The sequence below is a fragment of the Castor canadensis genome, chromosome 11, assembly GCF_047511655.1.
Source record: "Castor canadensis chromosome 11, mCasCan1.hap1v2, whole genome shotgun sequence".
Classification (NCBI taxonomy): Eukaryota; Metazoa; Chordata; class Mammalia; order Rodentia; family Castoridae; genus Castor; species Castor canadensis.
In genome coordinates, this window is record NC_133396.1 from 112,062,825 (window position 1) to 112,084,751 (window position 21,927).

The 21,927-nt window shown below is 35.3% G+C and overlaps 1 protein-coding gene across 10 annotated transcripts in view; it reads right to left on the reverse strand.

The window, feature by feature from the left end:
* Positions 1–21,927, reverse strand: part of Disp1 (dispatched RND transporter family member 1) — a 190,690-nt gene that overhangs the window by 151,933 nt on the left and 16,830 nt on the right. For 3 of the 10 annotated variants that reach the window (XM_074048256.1, XM_074048257.1, XM_074048255.1), the window contains one exon: positions 13,022–13,134. The exons of 4 other annotated variants lie outside the window; for them this stretch is intronic. The gene's annotated coding sequence lies outside the window, so the exon portion shown is untranslated. Of the gene's footprint in view, positions 1–13,021; positions 13,135–19,028; positions 19,116–21,927 lie in introns of all 10 variants that reach the window. 3 more of the 10 variants (XM_074048250.1, XM_074048253.1, XM_074048251.1) reach the window with 2 other exon arrangements.

Below are 21,927 nucleotides of genomic sequence, written 5' to 3' on the forward strand. Positions count from 1 at the left end.
TTCTTACAATGAAAGCTAAAACTTTCATTTTTAGAAGAATCAGTTATTTCAGAAGTACATATATATTTGCAAGTGAACTAATTACAAGTCACTGCTATTTACTCTTCAAAGAATTTCTATCCAAAATCTTCCACTTAGAACTATTTTGTTATAATTTTTAATGCAGTATTTACAGTAATAAAATTATATTTCTTTAGAAACTGTTGTTTGTTTTTGGCACTACCTTGGATTTATATGGCTTCCCAGGTTAGTTAGAATTAAAAAGATTTACCATTCTATAATTATATACAAAGTAGAGCGATTAAACGTCCTTTGTAATGAATATGTCTACAACTGCAAGATTCTGTTACACAAATTCAAGAAGATTCACTGTACCTTAAATTCTTAACCATTTAAAATGTGATTCCCTAAAAATCATTTGTAATGCTACATTTTTGAAAGGCCATTATTCTGAAACCTCATGAAAATAACATATCTCCTATCACATTGTCATAGTATACACTTTTATTTCTCAAAGATTAACCTGTCATATGCAAAGTATGTCAGATAACCAAAGGATTAAGAAAAAAAGGGGTTTGAGGTCAAATAAATGTGAGAATCAAAACTAAGCCAGTTTTTATAACTATAAGACTTTTCATTAATAAATTAATGTACAGTGTGATTATCCAAAGCATTTGTGCTGACATATTTGTGTATTTTAGGAAATATTTCTGCAATTGTCCCTCAGTTTATAATTATGAAACTATATTCTACTTAGGGATCTCCCAAGACTAGAGTTTCATAAAATATACTTTGGAAAACACTAAGATATATAGAACACTGCTACTATTGCTTGCTGTTTAATCTTTTTATATAAAGGAATTTCTATCAGACACTTTATTTGTAAAAGTGCTAGTTACTTGCAGAAAGAGGGAAGGCACAAAAAGTGTAGTTATGATCTCCCCCTGAAACAGAAGGCAGTACTCTGTTCATATTTAACCTTTCTCCTGTAGCTACAGGATACAATGAACAAGTCTTTTTTTTTTTTTTTTGGTTTTTATACCCAATAGGTTTGTTTAACAGATACCTCAATTTTAGATATTTCATGTTATTCATTAGGTTATCTAGAGACTTAACAAAAGTATCAAGAAATATCCCAAAAAAGCTTTAAAGAAGTGCCACATATAGCAGTAAATAAAGTGCAAACCTAAGTGTCTCAACATGTAACTATCAAACTCAAACCAGACTACAACATGAATCTTTAGACCCTTTTCCTGAACCACAAAATGGGCAAGGAGCTAAAACACTTCAATTCCTCAAGTACCAAAACTATTAACAGAGCGAAAGCATTACTATACTCAAAATTCATTTAGGTACCTAGAATAAATGTCAAAAATAATAGTGAGGCCAGCACAGTGGCTCATAATTGTAATCCTGGCAACTTAGGAGGAGGAGATCAGGATGATGACAGTTCCATGCCAGCCCAGGCAAAAAAATTTGCAAGACCCTATCTCAACCAATAAGAGCTGGGCCTGGTGGCACACAACTATCATCCCAGCTACAAAGGATGACATAAATATGAGAAGGTTGGTCTAGGCCAGCCTGGGCATAAATGAAAGGCCTTATTCCAAAAACAACTAAAACAAAAAGGGCCGAGGGCATGGCTCACATGGTAGAACACCTGCCTAGCAAGTGCAAGGCACTGAGTTCAAATTCCAGCACTGCCAAATATTAATAATAGTGAGATGTCTAGAAACCAGTCCTCCTTGATCCCACCTCTCATTTCTCCTCATACTTAACAGATATTTCAGACACAAAGAACATTTTACCACTATCAGCAAAAAGTTAAAGCACCGGATAATCATACATACCATACCATTATATTTTGAAATAATGTCAAACTTTAAAAGTATTTAATCAATATTATATTAGTATATAAATACAAAATATATTTATAATAAATATAACTTTTTAAATAAAACAGTATCTTCATGAAATAGCTTGATAAAAGCAACTACAGTAAAATTTCTATTTTAACAAACTTCACTGTAAAGAATAAGCCCCATGAGTAAGGACACTCTTCTGGAGATGAAAATTATTTTTAGAGCTGGTATCATTTAAAATAGTAGTCTACCAAGTATACTAATCAAGCACATAAACTTTTGAATCAAGACATGAGTTCAAATCCCAGACTTAATAGCTGGATATCCTTGAACGAGTTATCTAACTTCTCTGTGTCCTAGTTTCCTTATGTAAATGGAAAAATTACAGTAACCACTTCACAAGGTTTTTGTGAAGATTAAATGATTTGAGGACAAAAAAAGACACATAATAAGTGCTTATTAAATACTATATTGAGACAGAGTCTCGTTGTGTAGTCTAGGCTGACCTGGAACACTATGTAGCTGAGACTGGACTGGAACTCACCATCCTCCTGCCTCAGCCCCCCAAGTGCTAGGATTATAAGAGTATAGCACCACACTTAGTTTAAATATATCTTTATTTATTACTATGAGATGCTATTTGAAAAAAATTTACTTAAAATAATTCTTAGTAGACTTTTAAAAGGAGCCAAAATGTAGAAAAGGCAAATAAACATTTATAAAAGAAAAATGCTATTTATTTCACTTCATAAGGTAATACATAGTTACTCAGTCATTCACACACTGACAAATAATATTTTATGTGCCTAGCACAGTGCTATGTAATGATATCACAATGATAAATCTCCAAGATTTATCAGGACCCTGCTCTCCATTGCAGGGTCCTAATAACTTAATGAAAATACATTGTGTATGTATAGTATTTAGCTAAATGGTACAACTATATACAGAAACAGAGTTTTGATCTTGTAATCATTTTTTAAGAATCTTCCTAAACATATTGAGAACAAAAGCTGTGGCTAGTGACAGAGAGGCACAAGTATATCTAATTACCTTCACTCTTACCCTAAGACTCAGTTCCTAACTAAAGAATGTTGGAAATGATAACCTAGCTTTGGTAGCTAAACTTAAAAAGACACTAATAGTGTTTTGTGTTATCATTTGAAAAAAATTAACAGAAGTCCTCTTAAGCATGCAGTTTGTCTTTTTCCTCTGGGGCAAACCTAGAGTTGCTTTCCCATCCTCAAACTTCTGTTGTGGATAGAGCAATACCTTCAACCTGCATCTTAGCACTGTGATGTACGTAATTTACTCTAACTTGGCCAGTTCTATCAGCCTAGCCTTATAACCTCTAGCTTACATGACTTAAGCACTCAACATAACACACAAAACTTCAATCAATGTAAATAAATGACCAACTGGTACTGAAAACTTTTATGTAGAAATAAGAGTTCTTTTAAAAATAGACAATAATTGATGAAATGATTGTCACCCTCTTTACATTCTTGGCAGCTACATATTCCTACATTTAAATATTTAGGATACATGCTTACGAAAAGATTCTCAAACTTCTAGGCTTCTCCATTCCTCGCTATCTAACCCACTGAACATAATTAGTTGTATCTGCTTATCTTTAAGTTGACTTTTCCTAATTTTTATTTGTGGTAAAATATAAATACATATGTATGTATATGTAATATAAAGTTATATAAATAAAATGTATATTTAATACATCTATATAAAATTTAGTATCTTAATCATTTCAAGTACAGTTCAATAGTACTAAATATATTCACACTGTTGTACAAACAATTTCTAGAACTCTTTTGTCTTGCAAAACTTGAAACCCTATACCATAAAAACACTCTCCATTTCCGCCTTCCTCCAGTCCCTGGAAACCACTGTTCTCTTTCCTATTTCCATGATGTGAATTATAGAGTGTAATAATACAGTAGCTGCCATTTCGCGACTGGTTTATTTCATTTGGCATAATGTCCTCGAGGTTCATTCATGTTGCACCACTGTCAGAATTTCCTTCCTTTTTAAGACTAGTAATATTCATTGTACATAAATATGTCCCAATTGTTTTTCTACTTACTTGTAGATGGACATTTGGGTTGCTTCTACCTTTTGGCTATTCTGAATAATGCTGCTAGGAACATGGTTATAAATTGACTTTTTAAAGGATTCATCAGAAGTTCATAGTAGTAGAATTATTCAATAATGTATATACAAAAAATTTAAGGAAAACAGATTTATCACAAGCTTTCCTAATAAAGCCTGCTATGTTCCATGCAATGAAGAAAACAGAAAATAGTAGAAAGACAATTTGTTTATTTATTTGAATTGTCACTAAGTTCTACTTCTTTTACAATTAGGTTTAAAAGTCTATCAGGCCAATTAAATGGTAACTAATTTTTTATTTCTAAAATGAATACATACCAATCATTTATCTTGTAGGAATCTGCAGAAATATTTTTACAAGGTAAGTAGTCATACAATTTTACAGGAAAGTTTAAAGCAATGCCTAATTTTTCCATGAAACATCCTTACAACTTCCTTGACAGATTCACATTTTTTTCAGAATCCACTTTTCAAAGAGAAAACACACGTTTTGAAAAGTATTTAATCATATAATCAATAAGAGATGCTTAAAGGTTTAAAATATCAAGGATGAGGAATTATTAAGTCTTATACAATACTAAGTAAAAGCTTTTCTATTTAAACAAAGAAATTACTTGAGATGAACATAATACCTACATACACATCAGAGCATTTGCTTCATTTTCTATTTAATAACATGTTATTGTATGCCCAATAATGCTAAAAGCTTAAATTATACCTTATAATGTTCAATTTCCATAGCAAAGTATTGCTTTTGTACATTATTAGATATGCTACCTTATAGCATTATTTTTCTCCAAACATTGCTCAACAACAAATGCATTGTGAGCTTGGTCTTCACATTGCCTAATAATCCATTCCTGTAAGAAGTTTTAAGATTGTTTACTACGCTTTCTTTTTTTTTAATTTTTATTTTTTTATTATTCATATGTGCATACAATGCTTAGGTCATTTCTCCCCCCTGCCCCCACCCCCTCCCTTACCACCCACTCTGCCCCCTCCCCCTCCCCCCCATCCCCTCGATACCCAGCAGAAACTATTTTGCCCTTATCTCTAATTTTGTTGAAGAGAGAGTATAAGCAACAATAGGAAGGAACAAGGGTTTTTGCTAGTTGAGATAAGGACAGCTATACAGGGAGTTGACTCACATTAATTTCCTGTCCATGTGTGTTACCTTCTTGGTTAATTCTTTTTGATCTAACCTTTTCTCTAGTTCCTGGTCACCTTTTCCTATTGGCCTCAGTTGCTTTTAAGGTATCTGCTTTTTTACTATGCTTTCAATGTAAAAATACAATAAATGAAAAGCATGTACATGTACTTATATGGAAAGATATCTAAAAATTCATAAACTTAAAAGCCAAATTGCAAGACAATTCCAAAAAGACAAGAAAACACTAAACAGTTTTTCAATGGAGTCAGACTAGGAAGGCTGGTAGAACAAGGCTTATTTTTATTTCAAAAGTCCACAAGAGATTTTTCAGGCAGTGATGATGGATCCATGACATTAAACATTTGTCAAAACCTATACAACACAAATATTGTTGTGAATCCTAATGTAAACTATGGACTCTAGTTCATTGATCATGTATCCATATTACTTCCTTAATTATAACAAATGTAGCACACTAATGTAAAATGTGTTAATACATGAGAAGACAGGGGTTAGGAGACATGTAAGAACTCAGTGTGCTTTCCGCTCAATTTTTGTGGATGCCTTACACTAGTCTAAAGCCTAATAAAAATGAAAGAAAATCTGTAGTGATTATTATAACTGACAAGTATAATAGGTATCTCTAATAACATGGGAAACATTTTTTTAAATGTTGAGAACTAAATAATCACAATTAATATACAGATTTGGGAGATGAAATCAATATATGCTATATAACTACAAGGCTTTCACTCAAAGAGATGTGTTGCCATTTAAGCAAGGTTAGCATTCAGAATATAAAAACACACAATATACAGCATACAGGTATCCTGTCTAAGTGGGGCTGTGTTACAGCACTACCTTTGCAGTAGATGTTACACTGGAAGTATCTCTATCTAGATCCTTTTCTCTTGCTTTTCATCATCCCTAACATACCTTTTAGGCATTTTCCCTAACTATGCTCACCTATGAAATTTTAATACCACAGTTATACTTACTATTCTTTTATACTATTATGAAGTCACCTTCCTCCACACATAATGTAAACTGCAATTTCTTTTTTCTAAATCTTAAGGACCAAAAAGATACCTAATTCTAATTAACCCTTCTAAAATTTAATTTATGTACATTTTACATAATAAAAGAATCCAAAAAACAGCTAATAAAGATTTATATAAATACTCCAAAATCATCCTTAATGATTCTATTCTAAAACCCAACTAACCACACATACAATAGTTGTTTCAGGGGAAAAAATGGAAGACATGTCAAATATAACTTTTGTTGTATCAAGGATTAACAGCATTCCTATTTGTTTTTAGCAAATTTTATTTTTGCAATGGAAAAACAACGACAAATATTTTTCAAATTGGCTTAATGCATCCATTTGAAATCCTTCAAACGACAATTATCAATGTTCAAGGACAAAAGCAATATAGCAATAATGTTGTTAGAGTATGGACTTGGAATGAGAATGCATGGATTCAAATCTCAGTTCTGCCTTTTCTTAGTTATATAGCTTAGGATAAGCATCTTAACCTCTCAGACTCAGATGCTGTATCCAGAAAGTGAGGATACTACAAATCACTATCACACAGGTTGTTTTAAAGCTCAAGTGACCAAATATCTGAGATAATACCTGTAGTGTGTGGAGCCTGGCACATCATAAATGCTGGCTGAAAAACAAAGAGACTGATGCTATTAATAAGAGCACTGCAACTAAGCTGCAGAGCACATGGGAGCGCAGCTCCACTGGCCTTCATGAAGACATCATTTCATTTATGAACAACTCATCACACAGAAGCTTTCTTCACAATAGTTAATATGAATGAGTTCTGGCATGTATTTTGGCTTTCCTTTTTCATGAATGAAAGATGTAGGACTTGGTTCTTTAGAATTTTTTTTCTTTTTCTTTGAATGAAGTAGCAGTATAACACTATTATAGAATAATAGAATTATATCACCATTACCAAAAAGTAGTATCTGTCCCTAAAAGTAACAAATCAATAATTCTAGGTATATCGCAAAATTGTGTTCTCACATTTCAGTGGTATGATTAATTTACACAGTTCTTTAAAAATGAAATTTCTGGCTCAAATGGGGACTCAAATTATATCCAAACTTGTTACCTATCAGGAGAGTTCACATAAGAATTCCAACCCTAAACTCTTGGGCTGAGCTTCGTTTCTGGCATTACAGCACACAAGCATACCTGAAAAACTTCTGAAGTGGACTCTGTGGTGCACTGCCCGTATCTGGCCCCTGGGAACCCAATGCCCCATTGTTGGGAGTGTATGGTGCGACTGCCATCACACATGGCAACACCAGCTTCAGTGGCATTGAATCCAGCACTCCAAAGGCAAAAGGCTTTGGAGAGGCTTGGATGTATCTGCTCAGGCTATTTCTCATGCATTTACCATTCAAAACGACAAGATAGGCTGCTTAATCAGCATCAAGGCACCAAAATCAATGAGATCCATCCAATGTCTGGGGCACAAACCAGTGCAAGGAGTCTCTTGATTCTTCAGAGTATAGAATCATATCATCTGCAAATACAATAACTTGACTTCTTCCTTTCCTACTTATATTCTTTTTATATTATATTATTACTTATATTCTTTTATATTATTTTGGTTAAACATTCAAGTTCTGTATTGAATAAGAGTGGTGAGAATGATCACTCTTGTCTCATTCCTGATTTTAGTGGAATGCTTTCAGCTTTCTTCCTATTCAGTATGGTGCTGGCTATGTTTGTTATATGAGGCTTTAGTATGTTGAGGTATGATCCTTCTATTCCTAGTTTCTTCGGAGCTTTTATCATGAGGAATGTTGAGTTTTGTCAAAGGCCTTTTCTTTATCTATTGGAATGATCATGTGATTTTTATCGTTGATTCTATTTTTGTGCCATTACATTTATTGATTTGCATATGTTGAACCATCTGTGCATCCCTAGAATGAAACCAACTTGATCGTGGTGTATAGTTTTTTTTTTTCCCCCCCCAGGGTAGTCTTCCTGACAGTGACACCTGAGGGAAGAAAAGGATTGTGGAGGCGATTGGGCAGAGAGTTTTAATCAGTCCTGTGGGGAGATGTTCAAAATTGTGGCTCAGTGCTGTGACTCAGTGGCAGAGATGTCCTAAATTCAGGCATGAGTCAAGGCAGGGGGAAGGTCTTTGTAGTTCAGGAATCCCAGCTTCTAATGGGACAGCCACACTGAGCTGTTGATTGTCCTCTGGGCCCTCTCCTGGAGCATAATCTGCAGGAAGCTTTTCTAGTACACCTGGAATATAATCTCTAGCATGCCCACTTCTCTGAACCTTTTATTCCCATACCTTCCTGTTTGCTACAGCAGTTGTGACATTCACTTAATGTGGGCCTTTATTGTTTCCAAACTTTGAAGAAACATCTCAGGAGCCGGGTGCTGGTGGCTCATGCCTATAATCCTGGCTACTCAGGAGGCAGAGATCAGGAGGATTGAGGTTCAAAGCCAGTCTGGGCAAATAGTTCATGAGACCCAATCTTGAAAAAACCCATTCACTCCCAGAAAAAGGGTTGGTGGAGTGGCTCAAGTGGTAGAGTGCCTTCCTAGCAAGCTTGACTCCCTGAGTTCAAACCCAGCACTGCCAAAAAAAAAAAAAGACGAACCTTCTCAGTAGTGTGGTAGTGTCATCTCCAGGGTCCTTCAGGGTATTCAGTGTTTTGTTCTGGGAGTGCTCCTAGCTAGATGAACTTCCCTTTATCCAACTTCTCATTCTGCTTCCCTTGAGTTCTGCCAGGTCCCACCCTAGCACACTTTTCCATGTCTTGCTGGTACATATCCGTGAAGTTCTGCAGCTCTTTCAGCATACGTGGAGGCCAGCAATGGTGGTGGGCACAGGTTGTCTTCTGAGGCATTGACTTCTGCATTATCTTCAGACAAGGGAGAGGCTGATTTCTATAGAATCAGAGAGTTTCTGGGAATAGAGAAATTGAAGACTTCGAGTCCATTATCTAAATGACCTCATCTCAAGTCTCAGGGTTCCATGCTTCTTAAGTAGAACTCTGACCTTGGGGTGGCTGACTTTAGGATGTTGATGATTCAACCAGGAGCTCTACTACAGTACCTTGTATTAAATACTGGCCCTCAGACTTGTATTTGCTGTCCTTTGGTTGGTTGTTGGAGAGAATCTCTATTTTGCCAGCCATCCTTTGACTTTGGTACTTCACTTTCAGTTGGTATTGATCAGTCTCAGCCTTTTACTAGCTTTGGCCGCAGCTTTAATAGCACTTGCCAGCCCTTTTGTTTTGGGGAGGGGGCAGTACTAGAATTTAAACTCAAGGCCTCATGTTTGCTAGGCAGTTGCTCTAACACAAAAGCTATGCTCCAGCCCTTTTTTGCTTTTTTTTTAGATAGGGTCTCCTGCTTTTTGCCTGGGCCAGCCTTTGACTGCACTCTTCCTTCCTGTGCCACCCGCATAGCTGGGATTACAGACATGAACCACCATATTCAGCTTGTTTGTTGAGATGGGGTTTTGCTAATTTTTGCCCAGGCTAGCCTCAAACCATGATCCTTCTGATCTCTACCTTCTGAGTACTTAGGTGTGAGCCACCTAGTCTGGTTTCTCCACACATACCTTTTTTTTCTTTAAATCAGAAGAAAATATCTTAATTGGAATAAAGTCTTTTAGTAAAAATGGAATCAGGGTCCTTTGAGGGATAAAAGGTACAAAAGTGAATCACTGTGGCACCCAGCTTCTACTCACAAAGAAAAGGCTCCAGTCCATTTTTAAATATTTTGAAAAATTCCTGGCAGAATTTTTAGTTGCAGAATTAAACTGAAATATACTAATATACAATTCTGTGACAAACAGAAAAATTCATGAGCCAAGCCCCCCACCCCCCAAAAAAAGGGGAGAAGCTTATAAAACTAAATGTGGATCTTATAACAGCTGAACAGAAAAAGGACTCAAAATGCTTTGATTAAAAATCATGGGGCTGGGATGTAGCTCGGTGGTACAGCGCTTGCCTAGCATGCGTGAGGCCCTGGGTTCGATCCCAGCACCAAAAAAGAAAAGACAAAAAAAAAATCATGAATGGATGATAAAGTGTGTAGAAACTGGAGATTTGTAAACTGCTTAAAACTTGGATTTGCTGACTGTTCAGAAGCTGCATGAGTGGATCATAGGTGCTGATGGTGAAGAATCAAAGGGATCATGGTTGAATCTTCTTTGGTGGTCCCTGTACCACCTCTTTCTGAGGAGGAAAGCCTGACTGATTACATATTGAGCCAAGCAAATGCTGGCCAGGAGATCCTTGCTCCAAAGAAACTAGGAATACAATGATCATACCTCAACATACTAAAGCCTCATATAACAAACATAGCCAGCACCATACTGAATAGGAAGAAAGCTGAAAGCATTCCACTAAAACCAGGAATGAGACAAGAGTGATCATTTTCACCACTCTTATTCAATACAGAACTTGAATGTTTAACCAAAATAATATAAAAGAATATAAGTAGGAAAGGAAGAAGTCAAATTATTGTATTTGCAGATTGATATGATTCTATACTCTGAAGAATCAAGAGACTCTTAGATCTGTTTTTCAGATAGAGTTCCCCACTTTTTGCCTGGGCCAGCCTTGTACCATGATCCTCCTATCTACGCTTCCTCTGAAGCTGGAATCGCAGACATGAACCACTATGCCCAGCTTGTTTGTTGAGACGAGGTATTGCTAAATTTTTGTGCAGACTAGCTTCAAACCATGATCCTCCCAACCTCCACCTCTAAGTAGCTGGGATTAAAGAAAGACTACCTTGTCTGGTCTTCCTCTCCATTTCTTTAAACAGAGGAAAATATCTTTCACGTCCAGCAAAGTAGCAGGATACAAAATCAACATACAAAAAAATCAGTACTTTTTCTATATATCAATACGGAACTCACTAAGAAAAAAATCCCATTCGCAATAGCCTCAAACAATTAACTTGGGACTAAACCTAACTAAGGAGGTAAATGACCTCTTCCATAAAAATTAAATACTGAAGAAATTGAAGAAGTCACTAGAAGACAGAAAGGCCTTCTCATGTTTGTGAATCAGCAGAATATTATTAAAATGGTCATATTACTAAAAGCAATCTACAGATTCAATGCAATCCCCATCAAAATACCAATGACATTCTTCACAGAACTAGAAAAAAAAATCTTAAAATTCATATGGAGGCACAAAGTACCCCAAAAAAAGCAATCCTAAGCAAAAAAAAAAATACTGGAAGTACCACAATACCAAATTTCAAAATATACTAGAGAGCCATACATTGTATTACCATAAAAACAGACACACAGATCAATGGAACAGAATAGGGACCAAGAATTAAACCTATGCAGCTACAGCCATCTGATTCTTGACAAAAATGTCAAAAACATAAGCTAGGGAAAAGACAGCCTCTTCTATAAACAGTGCAGAGAAAACTGAATATACACATGCAAAAGACTGAAACTAGATCCCTATCTCTCACCCTGTAGAAAAGCAATTCAAAGTAGATCAAAGACCTTAACGTAAAAGCAGAAACTTTAAATTATTAAAGGGGAAACAGGGGAAACACTTTGAGATAAAGGCATAAGCAATAATTTTCTGAATAGGACTCCATGGTTCAGAAAATAACAGCAAGAATCAACAAATGGGACAGTATCAAATCAAAAAGCTTCTGCACAGCAAAGGAAACAATTAACAAAGTGAGACAACATACAGAATGGGAGAGAAATCGTTGCCAGCTATTCTTCTAACAGAGAATTGGTATCCAGAATATATAAAGAACTCAAAAAATTAAACACCAAAGAACAAGTAATTCAATCAGTGAATGGGCAAATGAACTGAACACACACTTCTCAAAAGAAGTACAAATGGTCAGTGACTATGTGAAAAAAAAATTCAACATCTTTACCCATCAGGAAAGTTAAAATGAAAACTACATTAAGCCAGGCATAACGACACATACCTACAATCCCAACACTCAGGGGTCTAAGCAGGAGGATCAGAAGTTCAAGGCTGGGCTACACAGCAAGACCTTGCCTCAAAACAAACAAAATTACACTGAGGTTCCATCTCACCCCACTCAAAGGAGCTATCATCAAGAATATAAAAAATAATAGATGCTGGCAACAATTCAGGGGTTGGGGAACAGGAACACTATAACTATATAGCCACTATGGAAATCGGCATGGAGACTCCTGAAAAAATTTAAAATGGAACTACCAAATGATCCAGCTAGAATATCACTGGAGGAATCAAAGTCAGCAAGCAATAGAGATACCTGCATACCCATGTTAATCATGGTACTATTCACAATAGCCAAGTTATAGAATCAGCCTAGTGCCAATCAATGGATGAAGGAATAAAGAAAATATTGTATGTATGTATGTATATATGTGTACATAGTGAGAGAGGTACCTACATACAATAGAGTATTATTCAAGGAACAAAATCATGTCATTTATAGGAAATTGGGTGGAACTAGAGATCATCATGTTAAACCAGATTCAGAAAGACAAGTCCAGCATATTTTCTCTCATATGTGGAATCTAGAAAGAAAGAAAAAAAAAAGGCATGAAAGTAAAAAGGGAGACTATTAGAGAAGAAGGAAGGGATGGAAGAGTGGAGGAGATTAAGGGGTGTTGTATATGATCAAAGTATATTACTAAAAATATCACAATGAAGTTCAATATTCTATATAATTAATGTGTGCTAATAAAAAAAGCTAACGCCAACAACAAAGAGAATATGTCAAAATATGGTCTTAGTATATAGAAACTAAATGGTATGTATACTGAAAACAAAATTAAACAAATGCAACAATAGCATATTAAGAAAAAGGTTCTATGCAATTACTACTGACATTCAATAAGCTTACCTAGAAAATGGAGATAAGATGAAACAGCACATGGAAGATGGAACCATGGAACTCCTCTCCCTCCCGGAAAAGCAACGTCTTGTCAGGCAGCAAGAATATTTCTTCTTGGGATTCTTAAGATGAAAGAAAGGAAGCAAGAGGATGAAAGAGGAAAGGAGGGACTTTCTTTAGGAGGGACTATCAGAAAGTGCAACAGAAAGGTCTCTAACAAACAATTAGGAGAAAAAATTTTATAAAATAAAATTTCAAGAAAAGTCCCTGGGATAAAGACAAAAATATATAATACTGGATTTCCTGCACTCATTTTGTTACCATGAAGGAAGTCAGACTAAAAACAAAGGTTAGAGCAGAGCTGGGATAATTTCAGAGAAGCAGAGACAAACAGTACCTGAAGACTTACCTACTTCTAAACTTGCCAGGTAAGTAAGTAAATAAATTCCATTTATTGTTTCAGGTAGTTAGGCTTTCTGATTTGTAACTAGAAGCTCTCTGTTTGATATACATAGCTTAAAGCTAAAGTTCTATTTTACTTATCACTAAAATTCCCACTGATTTTAGACTCGGTCTGAGTTGTGGACTAGAAATTTTTCAATGTGTATTACAGAAAAAGCTTGGGAATAAAATCCGCCTGACACTGGAGATTCTCAGCAGTCACAAAGGTCATAATCTTGCCAGGTACCAAGGAAACTGAGCCTTCCCAACATCAGAGACTTGCAGATGCTAAAACAAATTATGCAGAAAGCAGTAAAGACAGCAGGGCAAAAGGAAAAACAGGACTTGCTTAAAAGAGGTTTGCCTCTAGAGAAACCCATACAGCACCAAACTACCTCCTCTTATCAGCTTTTTTATTTTCACTGTGTTTAAACTTTATTGGCTATTTTTTTTTTAAACTGAAAGATTTCTGGTTAAAATAGGAAACAATACATGCAATTGGGGTTGTTTCCCAAACCCCAGTAATATGAAACTAAAAGAATTTTTTTCAAGTATAAACACTAAGGATAAAGACTAGAAGAGATTAAAGAAGACCAAAGTTTAAAAAAAAAAAATGGAAGATGAGAAGCAGAGCAATGAGTGAGTAGGTTCTGATTTAGCAGCACAGAGAAACCTGAAACCTAACTATATGTAATTAACAAAGGGACACCAACAAGATAATTCAGAATAAAGAATCTTAGAAAGAGGGCTGAGAGTGTAGCTCAGTGGTACAGAACATTCTTAGCAGGCACAGGACCACCACAAAAACAAACAAAATCCCACAAAGATTTAAGTTATGGATGAAGCTAAAATGAAGAAGATAAAAACCCCTCTACAATTCTCCAACTGACTCTTACTCTAGCAGAAGAAAGCAGTTTATTCACTTTTTTTAAAAAATGGATCTGGAGTAACCTGTGTCACAGTCTTTTGGGTATATCCCCAAGAGTGGTATTGCTGGATCAAATGGTAGATCGATGTCTAGCTTTTTAAGTAGCCTCCAAATTTTTTTCCAGAGTGGTTGTACCAGTCTACATTCCCACCAACAGTGTAAGAGGGTTCCTTTTTCCCCGCATCCTCGCCAACACCTGTTGTTGGTGGTGTTGCTGATGCCAATAGGAAAAGGGGAACAGGTACTAGAGAAAAGGTTAGATCAAAAAGAATTAACCTAGAAGGTAACACACACGCACAGGAAATCAATGTGAGTCAATGCCCTGTATAGCTATCCTTATCTCAACCAGCAAAACCCCTTGTTCCTTCCTATTATTGCTTATACTCTCTCTACAACAAAATTAGAAATAAGGGCAAAATAGTTTCTGCTTGGTATTGAGGGGGAGGGGAGAGGGAGGGGACAGAGTGGGTGGTAAGGGAGGGGGTGGGGGCAGGGGGGAGAAATGACCCAAGCCTTGTATGCACATATGAATAATAAAAGAAAAATGAAAAAAAAATGGATCTGACTTAGACCCTGGGACTTACAGACACAACTGAGTATGAGCATAAGAAAACAGGAAGATTCATTCCAAGTTTATATACTATGTAATGAGATCACCCCACACCTCTCAGCCTTCTTCCCCTGCTCAACTGCCAGAAACTGGTAATCAGACAGAAGGATTCACCTCTAGAAAGAGGAATCAGTCCAGGAGAAAAAAAACTATGACGAATCAGAGAAGTCTCAATAAAATGAATCTAGTTTATCCCTACCAGCCCTTGATAAACCCATGCACACCAAATTTTCACTAGAACTTTTAGCATTAACTAAACATTTATAACATCAAGTAAAGCTTTTATTGTCAGATAAAACAGAAAAGTAAAAAAGACACAAAGTAGTGCACAAATACTCTTTCTTAAAAACTAAAATTATTATCTTTAGAGATGACATGAAATTGTATCCATAAAACAATAATATAAGAATACAAACATGAGTACTCAGAACAGAAGAAAAGGCTTTGGAAAGTTTAAGTGGAGAAGAAACCTGAAAACATATATAATAGCTTACTATTAAGCAACCAGAAAAAAAAGGCTTAGGAAATCTCTCAAACACTAAAGAGATAGACAAGGAAAAGAGAAAATTAGAAAATCAAAATGTGAAATATCCAATATCAGACTATAGGAATTCTAGAAAAAGAGAAAATGGAATAGGGAGATAAGAAAAATTCCCATAAACTCTCAGAAAAACAAGCTGTAAAAAAAAAGTGAATGTAACCATAATCACTAAATGGTTCAGTTCTAAACAATACATAGCTATAGTAATGAAGACAACAACTATCCAAAAGTTATGCCAACTATATTGAGGTAAGGAAGTTGAGAGGAATTGGCAAGTGAAGTATAAAAGGTTAAATCCACTTTACCTTACTAGTAAGTCAGTAGACATGACCTAAAATTGAAAATGTTTTCAGTGGCAGTACAATTTTGAGAAATAAAGAGGTAACCTGCTATGAGAGTTATAAGCAGTTTGCCTATAGGGATAACTATGCGGGAATGAAAAATGGTGGGCCAGAGCACCTACACTGCATTAAACACATTACATTTTTATTTGCATTTTCAACATTAACTAAACCTATAAACTAACTTTTGTGAGAAATAAGTCGTATCATTAAGCAACATGAGATACAGGTGCATATATTTTTATATCATTTTTGTCTTAATTAAATTGTGAGCTCTGGAACCTCCTACCCTTATAAGAAAACTTTTTTTTTTTTTTTAAACAAGGTCTTACTATGTATGTAGCCCAGGCTGGCCTCAAACTTGGCATCCTCCTACCACAGCCTCGAGTACTGAGATTACAGATGTGTACCACCACGCCTGCTCACCAACTTCTTAACATTTCTTTCTAGATAAATTATATCTTTAATTACTATTATGAATGATACTATAAAAGTTTTGTTCTCTAACTGGCTACTGCTCATTTTAAATGGTTTTCTTAATTTTGAGAAATCTTTGTTTTTATTTTTCTCAAATCTACTAACAACAGAAGCCATCTTTACATTTAGCATTGAGTCCCACTCACAGTAAGTAGAAAGCAAACATTTAACAAAGGGTAGGTGACATCAATAGAGCGCCTGTGATGTAGGACACACTAAACTAGGCACTTCATAACCTCTAGTCTTTACAGCTCTTCAAGGTATATTTGTTTTAGCCACTAGGTAGACTAATCACCTGTAACAAAGAAATACAAAGATACAAGGGCTTAAATAAGATAGAAGTTTATTTCTCTCTCACGTAACAGTAGACTGCTCTGCTCCAGGGAATAGACTAGCCAGTCGGTTCTGCCATCTTCACCATGTGGTGTCCATCTCTGGATCCAAGGCTGCTGTTTTCAATTCTTGTCATTTCCCAACCAAACAGAAAAAGGAAAAGACATCTACTGCAGATGGCTTTTTCTTTAAGATGACCCAAAAAGCAGCCTATATCTCTTCTTCTTGTGTCCTAGTAGCCCAAACTTACTCACAAGGCCCAATCTAGCTGCACTATCTGGGAAATGTAGCTGCAACTGGATGATCATGGACTAGCTAAAATTTAAGGCAGGAGTGGGACTCCATTTCTCAAAAGACAGGTATTATCAACCCTATTATAGATGAAGAAACTGAGTATCAGCTATTTGCCAAAGAGCACATAGCCAAATCTAACATTCAACTCCATCTTCTGTCTCTAGATCTATTGCCACTTCCTTTATATCATGCTAAATGACAACAGGAATATATATATATTTGTTTTATTAAAAAACTTCCTTCTCAAAGGTGGCCATTCAATATTTAATTCCAACTCATTTTACAAATAAAATAACTATAATTCAGAGGTTATGTGAGTTGCATGAGGTCCCACAGTCAACAACTCCAAGAAAGAACGAGTAGAGATCCTAGGTTTCTGATTTTCATTCCAGTGCTTTTTTCATTATTCTCTTCTTCTAGTGTTATCCTTCCATAATTATAGTTCCAGAATTTAAATAATTTTTACTTCCAAATAATAATACCACACTAGCCTCAAATAAATGGTAAAGTTTGGTCATACATTTACCACTTCTGTTCATTTACTCAGACTTCATCAACTAATGTTCTCTTTGGACCAACATAAAGCTAAAAAGAAGAAAACTGCACAGCCAGAATATTTTCCATGTATGACTAAGTGCTCACTTATAAATATTAGAACAAAAGAATTTTTAAGAGTATCTCTATATAGCCCAGGCTGGCCTGGAACTCTCAATTCTCCTGCCTCAGCCTCTCAAGTGATGGTATTAAAGGCATACAACACACACAGCAAGAATAAAAGAATTTCAGCCTGATTTTTTTTTCTCTCATTGTTTTTACCTTCAGAGTCACTAAAAGATCTCAGTACTAAGTTTTCCTTCAGAAACTGAAACACCTTATTTCTCTTATGCCAAGAGTCAGATCATTCAATCTACCAAAAACTACTTGCTCTGCTAATACCATTCAAAATATAGAAATAAGGATCTAAGAAATATGCTGAATTTTTAAGCTAAATTTTTAAATAAGTGCCAAAGTTGCCAAAATGAATATAAAAAATTTACTACTGCATATAACTTCATTCTAGCCTATCTTCTTTCAACCACAGTGCCAACTTCTCACTGAGATTATTCCAAATAATGTGGTATTCTATTGTTAAATAGCAAGCAGTCATGGGCCACATAATGATATTTTAGTCAATAACAGACCACATATATCACAGTGGTCCCATTAGATTATAATGGAGCTAAAAAATTCCTCTAGTCTCGTGACAGCATGGGGCAAAGCAGAAGTGCAATGTATTACTCATATGTTTGTGGTGACACTGGTATAAAGAAAACTGCATTGCCAGTTGTATAAAAGTACAACATAAAATTCTGTACAATACATAATACTTAATAATAAAGGATTATGCTGCTAGTTTATATGTTTATTATACTGTACTTTTCATTATTATTTTACTTACATAAAAAAAGGTTTACTATAAAATAGGAGTCATGTCATGCCAGCAGCAGCCTCATTCACCTTGGGTTTACCTAGTCTCTTGATGTCATCATTTTTCTGTGTGTGTGACTTAATGTCATGTTGGTTTATTCATCATGATCCTAGGAGCAATAGGCTATATACTATACAGGTTTGTGTAAATACACTCTATGATGTTCACACAACAACAAAATTTACCTAGTGATACATTTTTCAGAATTCATCTTTGTCATTAAGCAACACATAGTTATAATTGTTTGGGAAAAAGTTTTAAATATTTGCAAGGCAGTAACTTACTTGTTTTGTCCATACCATATGGCACACCTGATAAACTAACATCTTTATTCACTGTATCCATATCATAGAATATGCAGTGGTCATCAGGATTGCAATATCAACTATATAATCAAACATTTTTAACAAAAGAGAAAGAAAAATCCCAGTAAAGAGTGACTATGGTATCATAAAACATGTCTTATAGTCTGTACAACAACTCTAATTCAGTTCAAGAGGACTATTGATTATCTATGTCAATGACATAAAAATAACTCAAGTAAAATTAAAGAATAAGCAGCCCTTTCAAGTTTTGAAATTACCTTTTTTGCATTAAAGCTGCTGCTGACAGCTGATATGAGTTATTACAAATAATTCAACAACCAAAATGGGTCTGCTCCCTCAGAAATCTATGAAAGGAAAACATATTTTAATTTTAAAACAAACACTGAAATCCACAAGTCTGACAGCTACAATTCTTCTTAAACTATACCAGTGAAATTTACTGTCAAATGAAATACAAATAGTTACACATTAAGTCTAAATCCAAAAATTATACCCATCATTACCTGAATATTTACTGTGCACCTGGAATTGTGCTAGGTACTTGATAAGTACTGTTTTTCATCCCAACAAAAATTCTGCAAGATAAATAATATAATCTACTTTACAACTGATAAGAAAAATTCAAAAGAATTTAGGAAACTTGTCCAATATCAAGTAGCTCCTATATAAAAGAGTCAGGAGAAGAGTCAAATAGTTCTTTCAGGAAAACTAATTTGAAGAATATATTTAACCTATAGGGGTACTCTCAGAAAATATAAAGTCTTACCTATTCCTGTCACCATAGAGTATCATGCATAAAAACATAAGCAGGGTAGCATTTTGAATGCATGCTTCCTGGATGGTATGTTACATGTACAGGCTTCATGTACACTGCCTGGCTGTGAAAGAATGTCTCAACAGTATCACCTTCTGTTCCCCACTTTGGTCTAGATCATCTTGCCCTGGACCCAGCCAAATGCCTTTCCTGTGTTTTTCCATTCAACTATTATGCCTCAATTTCCGGCTGTCTAACTCACTTTTACCCAAACATTTTCCAGTTATTTGTACCCTCCAGATTTCTAGCTATTATCTTGTTTTCTTTGAGGCAGACATAGAAATAAAAGAGAATCCCATTGTTAACCTCCCCCTTCGTTACTTTCAGGGACCAGCCCACAAAGAGCAGCCTTATCTGTCCAGCTACACAGAATGCTACACTCTGTTTATAACATTTTTTCAAGGATGGAGAAGGAATAATCAAACTTCTAAGAAAAAATGTAAATAGAAAAAAATCCTATAAATATTTCTAAATAAAGAAAATGAAATATGCACAATTTTACAGTGATGCTGGGGATATAGTGATACAAAACATACAAGTCCTGCCCTAAGAGAGCTTGCAATTCAAGATCTGTGCTTTTAGTGCTAGGTACATGATGAATGCTCAAAAGGTTTGGATTTCGGGTTTTGGATTTTTGGGTTAGAGATGCTTAACAGGTAAAGTCTATGCAAATATTTCAAAGTCTGAAAAACTCTGAGATCTGAAATACTTCTACTCCCTAACAGTTCGATAAGAGATACTAGATCAGTTCCTCAAACGATAATTATACACACTGCCCACCTCCAGTCACAACTACCAATGATACCTGACATTCAAACAGCTCTTTGGGATTTCATAAAAATGCTTCCTGAACATCTCATTTTAAGCCTCACGGCAACAACCTAAAATAGGAATGACTATTCTCCCTTTATTAATGAGAAAACAGATCAAGAAAAAGTATATTTCTTGCTCAGGGTGACACAAATAAGAGAGGGAGCCAAAATTCAAGCCCAGGTCTTCTAGCTCCAGATTTACTACAATAAAAGTCTCTGAGGAAAAATGAGCCTGGTTTCTGTCAAGTGAATCTAGAGTTCAGCTCATACCATGGGAAAAGAACACTTCATACCCATATACCATATCACAGTTTCAAAGTCATGGCAAAGCAGTGGTCATTTGAGAAAATGACCAGCAACTAAGGGGACATAAATCCTAAACAATAAGGCACAGCCACAGGCCCAACACTTTCTTACTCCCTTCTCCTCAGTCCAAGCTCCATTTTCCACATTTTCTAAGACAAGTCCTGCAACAGAGTTGTAATATGTAACTAAACTGTTCAACAGTATCAGAGATCAAAAACAGCAGTTTATGGTATTAAATAAGTAGGGCTCTGAGGGTACTTATGGGGTATTCGAATATTAAATACCATCAACCCAAGATAAGAACCAACAGAAATGTTCTTGAACAAACAGGGACATTATCTACAAGTATTTACTTATGCCCACACTTTTCCCACACTAACATGTGTTCATGTGAGATTATACTTCTGATTTACCTCTTCATTAAAATTCTACTCTCAAAGACTATTGGGATCTGTTCCACTCTCAGTCTATACAAAACTGTGAAAGCTCTAATTTTGCATAACCAGTATGCTTTCCTAGTCCTTTTCTGATTAAGAAGTCAGCAGCAACAAAAAATAAACATCCAGCTGTCTTTGCAACAATCATTCCTCACTCATGCCTGTGCAGGGTTGCCAAACATGGAATTCCCCAATGCCTCTGTTCCATCCTCCAGTCACAGAGATGGGTATTAGGTTGTACAAATTAACTACAATTTCTCTGGAGTGCTTTTGGATTTTAATTTTAACATATTTAAATTTAAATGTAAAATGATTAATCTAATTTAACTTAATGTTAAATTCAACAGTATCAGACTTAGCTAAAACAATCCTACATTTTAAAGTCTCAACTGAAAAACGTTGTGTGTATGTGTGTGTGTGTGTGTGTGTGTGTGTGTGTGCTGGACATTGAATCCAGTCTCACACATGTAAGAACATGGCTCTACCACTGAGCTACATCCCCAGGCCCTCACCTGAAAAACTTCTCTATGTGAAATACTAAAAATTTTATTAGTGATGATAAAATAATTTTCTACATATCATACAGTCAGTAACCAAAACTGGAAGTTCTTATAAAAGCTTCTTAGACCTTAAACATTAGAGAATTTGATTAAAACTCAAAGGCTTAGTGATTTGAAAACTTTATTAAGACAGAAGACCTGGATATATCAAAGAGCATCAAGAACTTTAGGAAAGATCATTAAGCCATCAAGCAGTCATCAGAACTTAAATGTGAAAGTTTAGGTCC